Raw genomic sequence first — 9,548 nt, 5'->3', positions numbered from 1 at the left:
GAACTGAACTAGAACTGAACTAGAACTGAACTAGAACTGAACTAGAACTGAACTAGAACTGAACTAGACCTGAACTAGAACTGAACTAAAACTGAACTAGAACTGAACCAGAACTGAACTAGAACTAGAACTGAACTAGAACTGAAATAGAACTGAACTAGAACTGAACTAGAACTGAACTAGAACTGAACTAGAACTGAAGTAGAACTGAACTAGAACTGAACTAGAACTGAAGTAGAACTGAACTTAACTAGATATAAAACAAGAAAGCTAACGTATGTAAAATTACGACCTGTTTTTGCAAACGAACAGACTGTGCTATTTATTTTTCCATAACTATTTCTACTTGTTTTTTTTTCGATATCAAACTGTCCGATTAGATTTGTTTATTTTTGATGAAATTGCGTTTTTTTACGGATTCTAAATTTGTATTTTAAAGGTCTTTCTTCTTATCTTTTAAGAAATCTTGTTTTCTTTTTTAGAATTTCTTATTTGTTTTTTATTATTGAAAAAAGTCTATTTAAGATTGTTATTGATGATTGCATCATTTTGTTTGTTTATAAATTAAAAAAAAAAGTTACACCACAGTAGGTGTTTCTTACATGGACTCCTAGTATTAAACGAACTTAGACCACTGAACAATATTGATGGTGGTTTCTTGTTTATTTCTTAATTTGTTTTGATTCTATATAAGGCCTGAGGTGTTGTAGTTGGTTTTTTGTAACAAATATTTTAAATAATTTTATGCAAATTTTATTGTGTTTACCAGAAGGAATTTTTGTTTAAGGCGTTAAATTTTTTTAATTTAAGTGCTTTAAATTATATATTGACGTTATTTAAAGTTAAGAATAGAAGGTTGTTTTTTTCACTGCTAGAACTGCATTAGAACTAAACTAGAACTGAACTAGAACTGAACTAGAACTGAACTAGAACTGAACTAGAACTGAACTAGAACTGAACTAGAACTGAACTAGAACTGAACTAGAACTGAACTAGAACTGAACTAGAACTGAACTAGAACTGAACTAGAACTGAACTAGAACTGAACTAGAACTGAACTAGAACTGAACTAGAACTGAACTAGAACTGAACTAAAACTGAACTAGAACTGAACTAGAACTGAACTAGAACTGAACTAGAACTGAACTAGAACTGAGCTAGAACTGAACTAAAACTGAACTAGAACTGAACTAGAACTGAACTAGAACTGAACTAGAACTGTACTAGAACTGAACGAGATCTGAACTAGAACTGAACTAGAACAGAACTAGAACTGAACTAGAACTGAACTAGAACTAAACTAGAACTAAACTAGAACTGAACTAGAACTGAACTAGAACTGAACTAGAACTTAACTAGAACTTAACTAGAACTGAACTAGAACTGAACTAGAACTTAACTAGAACTAGAACTGAACTAGAATTGAACTAGAACTGAACTAGAACTGAACTAGAACTGAACTAGAACTGAACTAGAACTGAACTAGAACTGAACTAGAACTGAACTAGAACTGAACTAGAACTGAACTAGAACTGAACTAGAACTGAACTAGAACTGAACTAGAACTGAACTAGAACTGAACTAGAACTGAACTAGAACTGAACTAGAACTGAACTAGAACTGAACTAGAACTGAACTAGAACTGAACTAGAACTGAACTAGAACTGAACTGGAACTGAACTAGAGCTGGACTAGTACTGAAATGAACTAGATATTTGTTTCGAACTTTGGGCTAATACATTTTATATGTAATAATAATTCTTGTTATTATTTACAAAATCTTTTTTTTTTATTCTTTTAATAAAAAAATTTGCATATAAAATTAAACAATTGTTAATTAACAAAAGAATTCTATGTATTTATTTTTTATTATTATAAATTGAGATAATTGTAGGGGTTTTTAAATTGCCACTCATTCAGTCGTTCGTATTGTAATTGTTATTATTATTAATGTTTTTGTTTTGTTTCTCTGCAAAAAATTCTCTTTTTTGTCATTTTCTCTTTTTATTGCAGTATAAAAAAAACAATAAAAATAAAAAACCTTGTTTTTATAAAAATCATACGATAAAGTTTTGTTTTCTTTCTTTTTTGTATATTTTAACAATTCTTTCTTTATTTGTGTATTTGTATTAAAATGTCTGCCTGCTGCTGGTTTTTATATTGTTTGTTTTTATTTTAGTTTTTCTATACGTATTTCATTTTCTAAAACAAAACCACTCTTTCATATGTTATTTATTATTGTTTTGTTTGAAGTTTTCTTTTGGTCTTTTTTTTCATAATTCCTCTTTTTCATTTTTCGTTGTTTTGGATTTCATGTATTTATTTTTTTTTGGCCTACGTGATATTTTGATTGTTTTCGTTTTTTTTTTGTTTTTGTGTAGCAAAACAAGAAGAAGAGGCAACAAACATAAACACATGTACATAAAAGCTTTTTATATAAACCCAAACATACATTCAAACTAATATTAATATTTCAATCTAAAAATTGCGTGGTTGTACCGGTCTTTTTTTCTTTTCTTTACTTGTCTTCTTATTCCTTTATTTTTATTTATTTTGTTTTTAAGTTTTTTCTGTACACTTTTACAGTTTTCCCCCACTAACTCCCCCAGTGCAGAAAATATTCTTCTTGTATTTTTTGCATGTCATTTTGTTTGAACTCTCAGTATATATGAGAAAAGGGAAAATCAACAGATTGAGAGGATATTTATAAATAACAGGGAATCTCAGGCATGGAAACATAAATTTTCTAAACACGAGTACTTTTTAGTAAACGTTTTATAATTTCTTTTAAATATTAAAAATGCTTCTAATTTCTGAAATAGATCTTAACAAGAAATAAAATAGAACTGAACTAGAACTGAACTAAAACTTAACTAGAACTAAACTAGAACTGAACTAGAACTGAACTAGAACTGAACTAGAACTGAACTAGAACTGAACTAGAACTGAACTAGAACTGAACTAGAACAGAACTAGAACTGAACTAGAACTGAACTAGAACTGAACTAGAACTGAACTAGAACTGAACTAGAACTGAACTAGAACTGAACTAGAACTGAACTAGAACTAAACTAGAACTAAACTAGAACTGAACTAGAACTGAACTAGAACTGAACTAGAACTGATCTAGAACTGAACTAGAACTGAACTAGAACTAAACTAGAACTGAACTAGATCTGAACTAAAACTGAACTAGAACTAAACTAGAACTGAACTAGAACTGAACTAGAACTGAACTAGAACTGAACTAGAACTGAACTAGAACTGAACTAGAACTGAACTAGAACTGAACTAGAACTGAACTAGAACTAAACTGGAACTGAACTAGAAATGTACTAGAACTGAACTAGAACTGAACTAGAACAGAACTAGAACTGAACTAGAACAGAACTGAACTAGAACTAAACTAGAACAGAACTAGAACTGAACTAGAACTGAACTAGAACTGAACTAGAACTGAACTAGAACTGAACTAGAACTGAACTAGAACTGAACTAGAACTGAACTAGAACTGAACTAGAACTGAACTAGAACTGAACTAGAACTGAACTAGAACTGAACTAGAACTAGAACTAGAACTGAACTAGAACTAGAACTGAACTAGAACTGAACTAGAACTGAACTAGAACTGAACTAGAACTAAACTAGAACTGAACTAAAACTGAACTAGAACTGAACTAGAACTGAACTAGAACTGAACTAGAACTGAACTAGTACTGAACTAGAACTGAACTAGAACTGAACTAGAACTGAAGTAAGACTGGACTAAAACCGCACTAGAACTGAAATGAACTAAAAATGATAATTAAAGAAATTTTAAACAAATATCTGAAATAAATTAATGATAAATATATATATACTTTAATAATTTTTATGTAATAAATATTATTTTATTATTTTTATTATTAGCTTTTCTTTACATTATTATTTTAAATTATTATTTAATTTTATATTTCATTAAACACAAAAAGTCTATTAAGATTTTAATTACGCTGTAATAAACGTTTTAAAACAATTTCCTATAAATGAATAAATATAAATTATAAACTCTGTATATAATAAACAAAAACGTTAACAGAATATTTAATTAAAACAAACATTTAAATAATTCAATTAATAACAGAGTAATATAAACTAAAATTTAAAAAAGTAATAATAAAAACCAGACAAAAAAAAACCTGCCAGAGTTAAACAGTGGAATTATTTTTATTTACAGAATATTAAAATATTTAAATTTTTATGTTTTATATTTAAAACTATAATAATGAACATAATATTTTTGAATAAAATCAAAAATTTACCACTTTTTAGATTTTAAAAGTGTTAAAATTTTTAACTTTCTTAAGCTCTGGAAATCTTTATTTTGTAAATCTATACCCACTGTGCAACGTCAAACAAACGCCCCAAATAAGCCAGCACATACATGAGGAAAAAAAAACAACATAAAATGTTAAATTAAAAATAAATTTTTAACAACAACAATTAGGGAGTGTGTCGTCGTCTATGATTAAACGAACAATTTAAAATAGTTTCCGCACACGACCAATTTGCTACAGCAAAGTAATGCCAAATGAAAGAGAAATAGGAAAAAAAATATATAGACAAAACAGAAGCAATAAATTGATTTTTTTTTGAATTGTTTTAAACAATATTTAAAGTTAAATTTTAACAAAAATTTTTTAAGAAAAATTTTCTTTTATTGAAAATATTTTTTTTTATTTTAAAAGTATTTTCCATTCTTTAGGCTAGAGGATAGATAATAGACTGGACTTAACTCTGGACTGTAAATCAATGATTTTTTGCCAATAATTTATGTTGTTACACAAAAAATTTAGATTTCACGGGAAAAACGTCAAATTGACAACAGTGCTTAATATTATAATTATTTGTATAATTTTTGTTTGCCATGTGTTTTGTAATTTTCCATTTCTTTACAGTATTTTTTTCTTTATTTTGTTTCTTTTATGAATGTATATACATATGTATTTATGTATGTCTATTAACATTATACGGCATACATTCTTATATACACGTATTCATATAAAATAGTCATTTTAAATACCCATACTCCCTCCTCTGATGGGCTACCAAACTAGACTAGTTTAAACATGCAAACAACAAACATAAAGCAATAGTTAAAACCTCACTCACCCACCTCTCGTTTGTCTAACATAAATGCGTCGCATAGTAATGTTAATACAATATAAAATCATAATGTTAGTTTAACATTATCATGTAAATAAAAGTATTTTTGTTAAGAGAGAGAGAGAGTAGTCAAAACAATACAGTGGTGTGGGAGCTAATAGTTTTAGCTTAAATTCATATTATAAAGTAAATAGATGTGAAGACAATATATGCAATGAAAGGAGTAATTAAAATAAACTTTAAAGGTGGGGAAAGGTTTTATTTTAAATATTAAGTATTGTTTTTAAATAATTTTAGTCTGTTTTTATAAGTCCCTCTTTTAAGTTTTTGTTTGTCTTAATAAGTTTTAGTTTTTTTTATTTGCTACTTTTTATTTTTTTTCGCTAGACACAACAACAATTATAGTGTTGAAAACAAATGAACAATAACAACAATAAACTTTTTTCTTGTTTTTTTTTTGTTTTTTTTTTTTTTTTTTTTAAATCTATTATTTATGTTTGTTGTTTTTTCTGCTGATCATAGAAAGAGAGAGAGAAAAAACTTAACTATTAACTATTAAAAAAAGTTATTTAAAAGAACATAATCTTTAAACTAGATTATTCAATGGAAGACTGTACTATTGTCTGCAACATAGCCCACATATATTTTGAACTATATTTATATTGGACTTAAAACAAACTATGTATATTCTATACTATAGAGCAAGTCTATAGCATGTATTATGAACTAGACTATCAACTAACTATAGAGCAGATTATAGTCTGGAATATAGAGCAGACTATAGGGCATACTTTAGAGAAATTTTTAGACTAGAATATAATGCAGATGTGCAGACTTTAGCCTGAACTAAAGAATGCATTATAGTTTGGAACAAACTATAGTCTGGACTACTAAACAGACTATAGTCTGGACTAAAGAATATACTATAAACAGACAATAATCTAAACTATAGAACAGGCTGTAGTCTCGAATACAGAACAGACTATAGACTTGACTATGGAACAGACTATATTCTCGACTATAGAACGAACTATAATCTCGACTATAGAACAGACTCGACTATAAATCAGACTATAGTCTCGACTACAGAACAGACAATATAGTAGTCTCGAATATAGAACAGACTATATAGTAGTCTCGACTATGGACTTGAATATAGAACAGACTATATTCTCGACTATAGAGCGGACTATAGTCTCTACTATAGAACAGACTATAGTCTCTACTATAGAACAGACTAACTATAGAACGGACTATAGTCTCGACTATAGAATGGACTATAGTCTCGACTATAAAACAGACTATAGTCTCGACTATAGAACGGACTATAGTCTCGACTATAGAACGGACTATAGTCTCGACTAAAGAACAGACAATAGTCTCGACTATAGAACAGTTTATAGTCTCGATTATAGAACAGACTATAGTCTCGACTATAGAACAGACTATAGTCTCGAATATATAACAGAGTGTAGTCTCGACTATAGAACAGATTGTAGACTATAGTGTCGACTATAAAACAGACTATAGTCTCGTCTATAGAATAGACTATAGTCTCGACTATAGAACATACTATAGTCTCAACTATAGAACAGACTATAGTCTCGATTAAAGAACAAACTATAATCTCGACTATAGAACATACTATATTCTCGACTATATGAAGTACAAAAGTGAGGACATACTATAGTAATGACAATAGAGCAGATTAAAGTCTGGAGTATAGAACAGAGGGACTATAAAACAAACTATAATAAGGACAATAGACTATAATTTTGTCTATGGATATCATTGTATGGATTATAGAGCTATTTAAAGGCTGGTCTATAGAGCAGACTATACTCTCAACTGGTCTGTAGATCAGGTTATAGTATGGATTACAGTGCAAAGCAGGTCTGCCCTATTGAACAAAAGTCCGGACTATAAAGAAAACTCTAGTTGGGACCATAGAGCTATAGTCTCAACTAGACTATATAAATATGTCAATGAATATATGAAATTTGTATAAAACTTTTAGATTACTCTATTATAAAGTGAAAAACTTACCTAAAATTTTGTTGCTTTATGTTTCATTGTTATGTAAAATAATAAAAATTATCATTTTATATATATTTAATGAAATCAGTCTTTTATATCTCTGTTTTATACATAAAACCGCATGGTTTTTTATTTCTATTTTGCTTAATTTTGACTATTACTCTAGCCGGCTGTTTTGATGGCTGCTGTGACTACTACTACCAACACTGCCAACAACACCCCCTCTTGCTCTCTCTCACTCTTTTAAACACCTTCCAATATGTTTTTTTACATTTGACTGTTAATATTTTGTTTTCAAATGTAGTTCATTGTAGTCGTAGTTTTTTTTTTTTTATTTATTTCTTGCAAAGAGGGGTTTGCTACTAGCTGTAAGGGAAAGGGGGGACTCCTTGTTTTCTGTCGCTTTATTATTTCAATTCATTCTAATGTCTACTAAGAACGAAGACGGAGCTTTTTTTCCACAAGCAGTGTGGTCTTCACTAAATAAAACTTAAAAAAGTTAAATAAATAAAAAAAAAACACGACAAACCGGGCCGTATGTCGTCGTTTTTATTTATTTTTTTCACAAAACACGCGTTTTCTGTCTTAAAATTAAATTTTTCTTTCAACGAAATTTTTAAAATTGTGAAATCAAATGTTTAATTAAAAAGAAAAAAAGTGAATTTTATTTAAAATTTATATTTAAAAAAAGTGTTATTTCTTATGCAAAGTAATGTGTAAAAAAAGAGAGTTTTTGTGTGAGTTAATGACCTATCTCACTGTTTTTTATTTCATTTAAGAAATTAAAATAGAATTTTGTTAAAAAAATTATACGAAATAAAATATTACGCGTTTATATTGTCCACGTTTTTTTTTTGCTTCCAAAGTGAATAATCTTGTACATATTTTACATCATTTTTATATATTTTTTTTGAGTTGTTGTTTTGATTTGGAAGAGAAACAAAATAATAACAGAGCACAACAAATAAGAATGAAAACAACAACAGCAACAATAATATAACCTCCCATTTTAGTACCTTTTTATTATAAAGAGAGTTGGTTTTTAGTTAATATTGTTATTGTTGTTGTTCTTTAACATGTTTATGTTTGTTTGTGTAATTTTGCTCAGATTTGTATATTTCTTGCTGTTGCTGTTATTATTTTTCTTCTTCTTTTTCATCATCGACAACGTCAAAAAAATGTGTGTGTTTATTTTTTTTGCGTCTTAATTTTTTAAAAATTTTATCAAAATTAGGTTAAAATTTAAATTAATTTTATACTATCACTGCCGCCACCCCAAACGCCGGTATTAAGAGCAACTGCACACACACGGAAAAATAAAAGCCGCAAGAAATTTAAAAAAGAAATTATATTAAAGTAAATCGAAAATTTTTTACTTCTTCAACTGCTGCCGTGCCGCCTGTTCTTAAACAATTCTTCAACATATTTCAAGGAAATTTTTGTTTGTTATTTATTATTGGAAAACTTTAAAAAAGAAAACTAAACTGCAACAAAATGTTAGGTAAATATTGTAATTTTTAAGAAATTTAAAACAATTTTTTAGAATTTTAAATTATTTTTAAGTTAGTACCAACACTTTATAAACATATATTAATATGTAGCAAACCCTTTATCTTTTACCTACTCTAGGAAGTATAATTTGTAAACTTTGATAAAAAGTTTGAAACTGACAACCTTACCAAAGAGAACTGTCACAATTTCCTCTACATATAATACAAATTAAAGTCTGCTCTATAGAATACACTATAATATATTCTATATTATATTCATTTTAAAATCCTCGTTTCTCTTATTTCAATTCTATCCAAAAAACAATACACACACACGCACTCACCCTGTCAGTATGAAATGTCAAATAAATGGAAATTTTTCATTTGGCAAAAGATACTCTGGTTTGTTTTCAAGATCTTATGAAATTTGCTGCAATTTTTAAGAAATATTTCATCATTAAGACAAAGAATTCATAATAATATCTATTATTTAACTGCTAAAGTTCAATGTTTAAAATATTTAAATATAAATAAATGATTCTTCTAACGGAATTTTATGACTAATTTATAAAAGAGGGGAATTTTCCAATCTGGACATGTTAATTTTGAATATTATGAAAATTCTAAGGAAATATTTTTTCTATAACTTATGAAAGGAAATTATAATTAAGTGTTGACTCATAGGAAAAAAAATTCTAAAAATGAGACTAGAAGATGTGCGGATTTAGACTATAGACTAGACTCTAGACTAGACTAGAAGAGGTGTGGATTTAGACTATAGACTAGACTATAGACTAGACTATAGACTAGACTATAGACTAGACTATAGACTAGACTATAGACTAGACTATAGACTAGACTATAGACTAGACTATA

General features: G+C 28.0%; 1 protein-coding gene and 1 long non-coding RNA gene across 2 annotated transcripts in view; one reads left to right on the top strand and one right to left on the bottom strand.

The window, feature by feature from the left end:
- LOC111684637 (homeobox protein 2) overlaps positions 1 to 9,548 on the bottom strand; it is a 29,851-nt gene that overhangs the window by 15,460 nt on the left and 4,843 nt on the right. The window lies entirely within an intron of this gene.
- Positions 7,281 to 9,402, top strand: LOC124419860. The gene is made up of 3 exons (XR_006940851.1): positions 7,281 to 7,919; positions 8,417 to 8,683; positions 8,812 to 9,402. It is a non-coding gene; the product is annotated as an uncharacterized LOC124419860 (long non-coding RNA).

The sequence above is a fragment of the Lucilia cuprina genome, chromosome 4, assembly GCF_022045245.1.
Source record: "Lucilia cuprina isolate Lc7/37 chromosome 4, ASM2204524v1, whole genome shotgun sequence".
NCBI lineage: Eukaryota > Metazoa > Arthropoda > Insecta > Diptera > Calliphoridae > Lucilia > Lucilia cuprina.
The sequence above is the reverse complement of the archived record's forward strand: the minus strand, read 5'-3'. Positions and strand labels throughout refer to the sequence as shown.